General features: G+C 43.0%; 1 non-coding gene across 1 annotated transcript; it reads right to left on the reverse strand.

Annotated features, from left to right (window-relative positions):
* Nucleotides 1-343: 343 nt before the first annotated feature.
* On the reverse strand, nucleotides 344-447 carry LOC122454642. Its single transcript, XR_006273462.1, has one exon. It is a non-coding gene; the product is annotated as a U6 spliceosomal RNA (small nuclear RNA).
* Nucleotides 448-10,396: the final 9,949 nt, after the last annotated feature.

Below are 10,396 nucleotides of genomic sequence, written 5' to 3' on the forward strand. Positions count from 1 at the left end.
AGAACATTTCAAGAAGGGTTTGATCTATGTGAGCTGCCTGGAGCTTCTATGACACCAAACATGGTGACATAAAACAACAGAAATGTATTCTGTCCAGTTCTGGAGACCAGAAGTCCAAAATCGTCATCACTAGGTCAAAATTAAGGTGTCATTAGGGCCATACTCTCTCAGGGTGTTCTAGGAGAGAGCCCGTTCCTTCCTTTTCCACTTTCCGATGGCTGTTAGGATTCCTCGGCTTGTGGCCATATCGCTCCATCTTCAAATCTCTCTTTGTTCCATTTTCAAGTCACCTTCTCTTCTGTGTGCCTGTGTGAAATCTCCCTTTGCCTGCCCCACCCCTTGTTTAAAATTTGAATGCTGCACAAATTTGCATGACATCCTTGCTCAGGGGCCATGCTAATCTCTGTATTGTTTCAGTTTTAGTACATGTGCTGTAGAAGTAGGCTCTGCCTCTTTCTTGTAAGGACACCTGTGATGGCCTTTAGGGCTCACCCATATAATTCAGTGAAATTGACTTGTCTCAAAATGCTTAAATTAATCATATCTGGAAAGAGTCATCTTCCAAATAATGTAACATTTATAGGTCCAGGGATTAGGATCTAATGACTTTGGGGATCATTATTTAGTCAGCTTCCATCTTGGAGAACTTTGTCAAAATAAAAACTTATTAAAGTAACAGTATTGTGGATCACAATAAACTGTGGAAAATTCTGAAAGAAATGGGAATACCAGACCACCTGACCTGCCTCTTGAGGAAACCTATATGCCAGTCAGCAAGCAACAGTTAGAACTGGACATGGGACAACAGACTGGTTCCAAACAGGAAAAGGAGTACGTCAAGGCTGTATATTGTCACCCTGCTTATTTAACTTATATGCAGAGTACATCATGAGAAATGCTGGGCTGGAAGAAGCACAAGCTGGAATCAAGATAGCCGGGAGAAATATCAATAACCTCAGATATGTAGATGACACCACCCTTATGGCAGAAAGTGAAGAGGAACTAAAAAGCCTCTTGATGAAAGTGAAAGAAGAGAGCGAAAAAGTTGGCTTAAAGCTCAACATTCAGAAAACTAAGATCATGGCATCTGGTCCCATCACCTCATGGCAAATAGATGGGGAAACAGTGGAAACAGTGTCAGACTTTACTTTTTTGGGCTCCAAAATCACTGCAGATGGTGACTGCAGCCATGAAATTAAAAGACACTTACTCCTTGGAAGGAAAGTTATGACCAACCTAGATAGCATATTAAAAAGCAGAGACATTACTTTGCCAACAAACGTCCATCTAGTCAAGGCTATGGTTTTTCCAGTGGTCATATATGGATGTGAGAGTTGGACTGTGAAGAAAGCTGAGTGCTGAAGAATCGATGCTTTTGAACTGTGGTGTTGGAGAAGACTCTTGAGAGTCCCTTGGACTGCAAGGAGATCCAACCAGTCCATCCTAAAGGAGATCAGTTCTGGGTGTTTGTTGGAAGGACTGATGCTGAAACTGAAACTCCAATACTTTGGCCACCTCAGGCGAAGAGTTGACTCATTGGAAAAGACCCTGATGCTGGGAGGGATTGGGAGCAGGAGCAGAAGGGGACGATAGAGGATGAGATGGCTGGATGGCATCACCGACTGGATGAACTTGAGTTTGCGTAAACTCCAGGAGTTGGTAATGGACAGGGAGGCCTGGCGTGCTGTGATTCATGGAATTGCAAAGAGTCGGACACGACTGAGCAACTGAACTGAACTGAGAGTAACAACCATTAAATCAACTACCAGCAAGAAGGAACTACCATGATTCTTTTTTAATACTAATCAAGATTTACTTAATTCAAATAATAGAAGTGTTGGCCTAAAATTTTTGGAAAGCAGGCATGGAAAAATCTGGAATATGACTGTTGTATAGGCAAGCATCAGTACCTGCTATAGCATACTCACGTGCAACTATTGTGTTTAGCAAGAACTTACAATGACTTAAGAAAATAAATTTCGTAAAGTAATAGGAAGAAGACCTTTTACCTATAGTATGGTCACAACAGAGAGTGAAATTCTCTTATGCATTAAAAAGATGGAGACAATACACAGTCACTAGTGTTTTCCTGGTGGTGGTGGAAGTTGGGGTTCTTGACTTTTTTTTCCTCTCTTTTTTTGTATTTTCAAAAATTTTAATGAAAAGTATATATATATATATATTGCTTAAATTAAAAATATTTTAATAAGAAATCAGTAGTATTGTTATATGATTATACTAGAGTATTTTAAAAGATAATATCAGTTTATTTTGTATCGTGTCACTTAATTTCTCTATCTCATTTAGTTTACTGTATCAAAATTATACAGAATAGCCACAGACTCCGGCTACCCACTCCAGTATTCTGGCCTGGAGAATTCCATAGACCGTATAGTCCATGGGGCCACAAAGAGTCGGACACGACAGCGAATTTCACTCACTCCATCCAGACAAATTCTTCTGCTTTCAAAAAGACCTAGACCCGCTTACCTTGACATTAGAGTTATCTTTCTGAAACATGAGTTGTGAGATCCACCATGCGTGCACACATGCTAAGTCGCTTCAATCATGTCTGACTCTTTGTGACCTTATGGACTGCAGCCCACCAGGCTCCTCTGTCCATGGGATTCTCCAGCAGGAACACTGGATTGCCATGGAGTGGATTGCCATGCCCTCCTCTGAGATCCACCATGCTTCTCATCAAAAATATTTAATGTCTGTCGCTTTAGAAAATGTCTTTTCTTTTCTAACTTCGGCACTTAGGGTCGTGCCTCACAAGAGCTGTACTTTTCAAAGTTCCCGACACCAGATGCCCCGCCCCCCGCCACTCAGTCATGTTCTTTTTGCTCTGCCTTGCCTTTTTATTCTCTCCCCAAGCCGATCTCTACTCAGGTGTTCTCCCTGTGGTCCCAGATGCAGGAGCAGCTCAACTCCACCAGGGATCTTATTAGAAATGCAAATTCTCAGACCTCCTGAATCAGAAACTCTCGGGGTGAGCCTCCTCATGCAAGTCTTGACAAACCCTCGAGGTAATTTCAGTATATGCTAGAGACAGAGACTCAGGGTTAGCTATCTTTGTCCTACTTTCTTTATTATTGCATTCTTACATCTGTGGCATTCAACGTTACTAGAATCACCACTGTATTATTCATCTTAGAGAATTAATTTGTAAGTCAATTTTACAAGTATATATTAGGCCAGCAATTGGCCTTCTAAATGAATAACATACCTATATTCCTATGATTTTCTTGCTATATCATTTTTCCTGTAGGTAAATATTTCTTAGCTTGTTTTTATGTATTTTATGCACATGAGTCAATGAACCAGGGCAAGGATGAACACTCTTTCTTAGCCATCCTCTGGATCATTTAATCTAAAATCATCAAATGCCTACTTTGAGCAAACACTGTCTATGATTCAAAGCCATTCCTTCAGCTGCAGTTCATTGAATAGGCCTGGTAATACATGACCATCCCTCTGTCTCTTCTGTTTTCCTCAGCTAAACCAAAAATATACCTGGAAGAATCATGGTCATTCTGTCTAAAGACCCAAGAGAGAGCCCCCCCACCAACTTTACGTGTAGTTTTATAACCTCAGGCAGATCATCTTTCCTTAGAGTCTTACATTCATCATTGTGGAAAGAGAGATGGTAGAGGATTTTTCCTTTGATTATATGGATTCTCATGGGCTAAAATCTATGAGCTTCCACAGAGCTCAGTGATACGGGAGGGTTCAGTTCAGGTCCTACTTTTTCCTCCACTGTCATCTGAAGGAACTGTGTTTTGATCTCTGATCAACACCTAATCCCATGGCTGGCACATACGTGTGTGCGTGCTCAGTACTCAGTTGTGTCTGACTCTTTGCAACCCCACGGACTATAGCTTGCCAGGCTTCTCTCTTCATAGGATTCTCTGGGCAAGAATACTGGAGTGGGTTGCCATCTTCTCCTCCAAGCGGTATTTCCAACCCAGGGATCGAACCTATGTCTCCTGCATTGGCAGGTGGATTCTTTACCACTGACCCACCTGGGAAGTCAGCTGGCACACAGTGAAGGCCAAATAAACAATTATTGGATAAATGGAAGAAACAGTGAAAGGGACGATTCAAGGGTGGAAGGATAGAAGGAAGAAGGGAAGAGTGAGAGGGAGGAGGGAAAAAGGAAGGAAGGTAGGGAGGAGGGGAGAGAGGAGGAAGGCAGGGAGATGGCTATGTGTAGATCAGACACAGCTTCTGATCTGGGGAAATGCTTAGGGAAGACAGGTTGAATTGGAACTCTAATACTTAGTCTCTAATACCTAACCTGTGCCAACAGCTAACTAGCTAGGTATGCTCCAACAGTAAATTAATCATTGGTTCTCTTCCTGGAAGATGTTTTCAGCAGCTCCTCCCTGGTGCAGAGGGTGAGGCCTCTGAGAGTCTGAGAAAAGGGCTTTGTGAATTGTAAAGCAAAATGCAGATGGTAATTAACTAACACATCACAAGCAAGGACAAGTCTCCCGAGCAGTCCCAGGAGAGACTGTTTTGCCTTCTTTCTGTCATTTGAATTCTCAAAATTGTCCTCAGCTTATACAAAATCAACCTCATATGATCTATGATTAAAATTTCCCCTCTGAAAGTCTAAGAAACTTGGGAATTGAAGGAATTGGACCATTTGTAGATAATTTATGAATAATACTCTCCTTTCAAATAGCCTGTGTCTTCCCAAAGAGCCCTCTGTCCTGTCAGTGGGATTGCTGCCAAGGCCGAAACTGCTAAACTGGGCCAGAGACACTGAAGTCGCTGGTGTCTCTGATTCTTCTAAGAATCTGGGACACTTTATTGAAGCATTTGTTTTTCCTCATATAATATGTAGGCTAAAAAGTTATTAGCTATCTTTATGTTGGGAAAGGCTTTCAAAATTTTAATGCATGGGATTCACTCAGCTTTTACTTGGTCTTGTTGTTGTCGTTCAGTCCCTCAATCATGTCTCTTTGCAACTCCACAAACTGCTACACGCCAGGCTTCCCTGTCCTTCACCACCTCCCGGAGCTTGCTGAAACTCATGTCCATTGAGTCAGTGATGCCATCCAACCATATCATCCTCTGTCATCCCCTTCTCCTCCTGCCTTCAGTCTTTCCCAACATCAGGGTCATTTCCATTGAATCAGCTCTTCTCATCAGGTGACCAAAGTATTGGAGCTTTAGCCTCAGCATCAGTCCTTCTAGTGGATATTCAGGGTTGATTTCCTTTAGGATGGGCTGGTTGGATCTCCTTGCAGTCCAAGGGACTCTCAAGAGACTTCTCCAACACCACAGTTCAAAAGCGTCAACGTCAATTCTTCAGTGCTCAGCTTTCTTCACAGTCCAACTCTCACATCCATACATGACTACTGGAAAACCCATAGCTTTGACTATATGGACCTTTGTCAGCAAAGTAATGTCTCTGCTTTTTAATACACTAAGTTTGCATAGCTTTTCTTCCAAGGAGCAAGTGTCTTTTAATTTCATGGCTGCAGTCACCATCTGCAGTGATTTTGGAGCCCCCAAAATAAAGTCTCTCACTGTTTCCATTGTTTCCCCGTCTATTTGCCATGAAGTGAAGGGACCAGATGCCATGATCTTAGTTTTTTGAATGTTGAGTTTTAAGCCAACTTTTTCACTCTCCTCTTTCACCTTCATCAAGACATTACTTTGTTTACTGCTAAAATAATTGAAACTCAAATCAAATACTGAGCAGAACCCAACATATCCTGGTCACGGTAATATACAGGGGCATGAAACAATGACTAAGCTCTCTGCTCCTTTTTCACAGGATTCTGTGGACATGAAAGGGAGTCAGTAATACCATCTTTTCCTTTCCCTTTCTTTCAGGTCAGTCCTGGTGGACACAGTCTTAGCCTATGTTTGCATGTGCCTCTGAAAGGCCAGATCAGCTGTATTAGACTGATCAGTGGCACTTTGGGGTACCAAACCAGGCAAGACCATGCAGAATTGAGCTACCTGGGGCATGATGCCAGTTCTTATTTATCGATTGGGTTGTCATGTTGTTATTGTTTTTCCTTGCCTCTGCTGTGATCTCTGTGTCTCTGGCAAAATTCCACCAGGTCCACTCCCACACCCAAAATGCACATGCAGAGCCCTCCCCGGCCACTGTCTGGGGGTGTCTGAGGTCACACATATTCCTGCAGCTGGCTCTGTGGACTGGAGGTCTTTACATTGCTCCTCAAGGATCCACTAATGGCAAGTGATAAAATGGATTGCCTGGTGCAGAAGAGAGTCATATTGACTTCATTGCATAAGAAACAAGAAATTTATCAAGCAGGGCTTTTATGGTGTGGAGGTGAGAGCTTTTTCATTTCAGGAAATATACAGCATAATATACAGAGCTGTGCCATTTCAGATATAATGGGCACGGTGTAATGTTGAGATAGAACACATACCATTTCTGAGAATACTGTTCAGAATTCTCAGCTTCTGAGAATACTGTACACCTGAAAAAGCAGCTTCACAGTGGAACTCTTCTCTGCTTCTCTCTAGATCCCAGAGAGTTGTTCTTTGTGTAGTGTCTATCTTCCCTTTTGTTCCCCTTATGTTTTATCGTGTTGGCTTTCTAAAGGTTGGAAAGAAAGTTCCTAGGGTTGTGTATCAGCATTCCTAGGAGGAAATACATGTATACTTTGAAACACTATTTCATATTGTAACAGAATTCCATAATTTGAGAACCAATAAAAGGCCATCATTCTCATAACATAAGCAAAGAAGGTAAAGTTCTCTTTGCTGGGGTGAATCTGCATCATGAATCTTCACAGAGGACACCAGTTGGGGGTGGAGGTCTCATCTTCCTTGGTGGCTCATGTCAAGATCTTCTTGGGTGGTCAGACATAGTACTTTTGTTTATAAAATAGGAAGAGAAAAATGTCTAAGGCTCAGAACAATTCTGGGCACAGGAAACCCCTGTATCTTTCTGGTAGTATTAACCTGAGGTGACTGAACTGGGATACGAATGCCCCTGCCAGGGTAGGAGCCACATATTCAGGGTCTGCAATCCAGGGTCAGGAAGAGAAAGTTAAGTTTTGTAAGTGAAGCCAGCCGTGGCTTCAACAGTACAGGCTTTGCCTTCATTGCATGGATACATGTTTGTCCTAGGAAAATGGAAGAGAAGGAGGATTGTGGGCAATGAGTCCAGCAAGGGGCCTCAGAATGGGGCCTGGCCTGCTGCGCTGTATTCAGGAAGGAGGCTGCAATGAAAGTGAAACTGTTAGTTGCTCAGTCATATCCGCCTCTTTATGACCCCATGGGCTGTAGCCTGCCAGGCTCCTCAGTCCCTGGAATTCTTCAGGCAAGAATACTGGAGTGGGTTGCCAATCCCTTCTCCAGGGGATCTTCCTGACCCAGGGATTGAACCCTCATCTCCTGCTTTGCATGCAGATTCTTTCCCATCTGAGCCATAAAGGAAGCCCCTCAAGAACATGGAAGTTCCTCAAGAAACAATTGTGAAGTGTGTGGGGAGGAAGAGGGACAGAGGCTGCTTCCTCATTTTCATTGGTGGTGCCCTGGGCAGGGGGTAGGGGCAGAGGTCCCACCTGAGCAAGCAGACAGCAGAGTTAATCCCTGTTCAGCAGGTAGGCAGCTCTTTGCAGGTGACTTCATGATGTCATTTTATAAGACCTTCTGGACCTACCCAAGGGTATTTAGTCCCACAGTCTTCAAGAGCAGTGGCTCTGGGGAGCAAAAAGAGTGAGTGAGTCAGGTAGGAGTAGTGATGTAGAGGACAGTCAGTCATAGCCAGCAGATCTGATAAATGAGTTTTGACAGTGAAAAGAGGAGAAAGCCTAGTGAGTGCAAATGCCACAAGAATTACCATGTGCCACAGCTGTGGATAGGACCATGCCCCAGTGGTCCTCCCTTGTCCCATCCACAGCTGTGGAAGAGTTGGTAGGACCCTGTGTTGATGAAAGGGTATAACCTCTGAGTCATGCTCTGAAGGGGTAGCAAGCGGCACCAGGGGAGACCAGAAGGGTGGCCCTGAGAGACGGCACTCAGAGCTGAGCATGGCCCCAGCCAACGTACAGCAATGCGACTGAGACTTCAGTCTTCTGACCAATGGACACTAGTGTTCTTTCAACACTCTGAGTGAACTTGGAAGTGAACTCTTCCCCAGAGCCTGCAGATAAAAGCCCATCTAGCCAATCCTCTCATGTCAGCCTGTGAGACCCTAAATGGAGAATTCAGCTAAGCCCACCCAGACTTCTAACCTGTTGAATTAGAAATAAGTGAGTGATTCAAGCCACTAGGTTTATGATCATTTGCTGCACCACAGTAGAAGAACAGTATAACAGCCATGCTTACACATGTTTGTAGCTGCTTTCACACTGCACCTGCAGAGTTGAGTAGTAAAACAGAGACCTCACGCCTACAGAAACTAAAATATTCACTATCTGACACTTGACAGAAAAAGTTGACTCATCTGTGCATGTATGCTAAGTTGCTTCAGCTGTGTCCGACTCTTTGCAACCCTATGGACTGTAGCCAGCCAGGCTCCTCTGTCTGTGGGATTCTCCAGGCAAGAATACTGGAGTGGGTTGCCACATCCTCCTCCAGGGAATCTTCCCAACCCAGGGATCAGACCTGCTTCTCTTAAGTCTGCCTGCGTTGGCAGGTAGATTCTTTACCACTAGTGTCACCTGGGAAGCCTCTTACTCATCGGTCCTTTAACCAAAAATGTAACCTGACCCAAGGCTTGCAAGAAACAAGACTTACATCTCAGAACACTCAGTAAACATTTCATGAAAATGAAATAGGCTGGAAAAGGAAATGGCAACCCACTCCAGTATTCTTGCCTGGAAAAGTCCATGGACAGAGGAGCCTGGCGGGCTGCAGTCCATGGGGTTACATGACTGAGCATGTGTGCATGAGGGTGGAGGGAGATGGGTTGGTAGCAATAAAGTGGTAGAACTAAAAAAAAAGAAAGAAAATGAAATAGGCCAAAAAACTAGAAGCTGTCCTAAAGACCTATTCTCCATTCCAGTTTTTAAAAGGCTGGTTGGGGTGGGGTGAGGTGGAATAGGGTAAGGGGGAGAGAGAAAGAGCACACACATTTTCAGAGGAAGAAAACCAGAGTGTTGTGTACCATATGCATATTCATTTTCCATATTATGAATTTTTATAATAGTTAAATTTTGTGTAATATATGGTATTAATAATAATTATAACCATATGATTATTAAAAGACATATTGTGCCCCACCTTGCCATGTGTGCTCCCTGGTACGGTGGCCTAGAGCAAAGAAGGTATGAAAACGATTGCTTTGTGATTAGAACTTGAATTCACTCCACTGGTTCTTTTTTTTCAATTTGTGTGTGTGTGTGTGTGTGTGTGTGTGTGTGTGTGGTAAAAGTCACAAACATTAAACATACTATTTTAACCATATTTACCTGCACAGTTCAGTGGCGCTAAGTACATTCACATTGTTGTGCAACTGTCACCACTATCCTTCTCCCGAATTTTTCACCTTCCTAAACTGAAACTCTATCCTCATTAGCCACTAAGTTCCCATACCCCCACCCCCTGCGGTGGCCCCTGGCATCTACCAATGTACTTTCTGACTCTGAATCTGACTATTCTAGGTACCTCAAATAAGTGGAATCAACCAGTATTTGTCTCTTGACTGGAAAATCCCATGGACGGAGGAGCCTCGTAGGCTACAGTCCATGGGGTCACAAAGAATCGGACATGACTGAGCGACGACAGGGAACATATATTGGGATGCATTTTTTTTTTTTTTGCATTTTTAAGGGTAACAATATATTTTGTTATTAAGGGTAACTTCACTCTGTAATATTAATGCATATGTGTGGAGTCTAGAAAAACAGTACACATGAACCTATCTGCAAAACAGAAATAGAGACACAGATGTAGAGAACAAACATATGGACACCAAGGAAGAGAGGGGGGGATAGGATGAATTGGAAGAGTGGAATATATATGCATTAATATTACAGAGCAGAGTCAGTCAGTAAGAAAAACCCCACTGATTCGTCACTCTCCTTCTCTTCATGGTACCTCTCTTCTTTCACAATGGAGCAAGTCAGGGTGATGCAGTTCTTCATTCACTATTGTTGTTTATCTAGAAGAGTAATTATCAACTACTTTAGAGCTACATTGCCCTCTAACACATACGCATATGTGCACACACACACACACTAAAAGATATGGTATGGTATGTATTTAGCTAAATTGAATTAAAATTCATATGATTCTGAAGATTGGCTAGAAAAAAATTGAAGCGGTGTACTGGTGTCCTCAGACTGTCATAACCAATTACCACGAGCTGGTTGGTATAAAACAACATGAATTTATTCCCTCACAGTTTTGGAGACCAGAAGACTGAAATCAAGATGTTTTCAGAGTTGACTCC

This window comes from Cervus canadensis, chromosome 16, assembly GCF_019320065.1.
Source record: "Cervus canadensis isolate Bull #8, Minnesota chromosome 16, ASM1932006v1, whole genome shotgun sequence".
Lineage (NCBI taxonomy): Eukaryota > Metazoa > Chordata > Mammalia > Artiodactyla > Cervidae > Cervus > Cervus canadensis.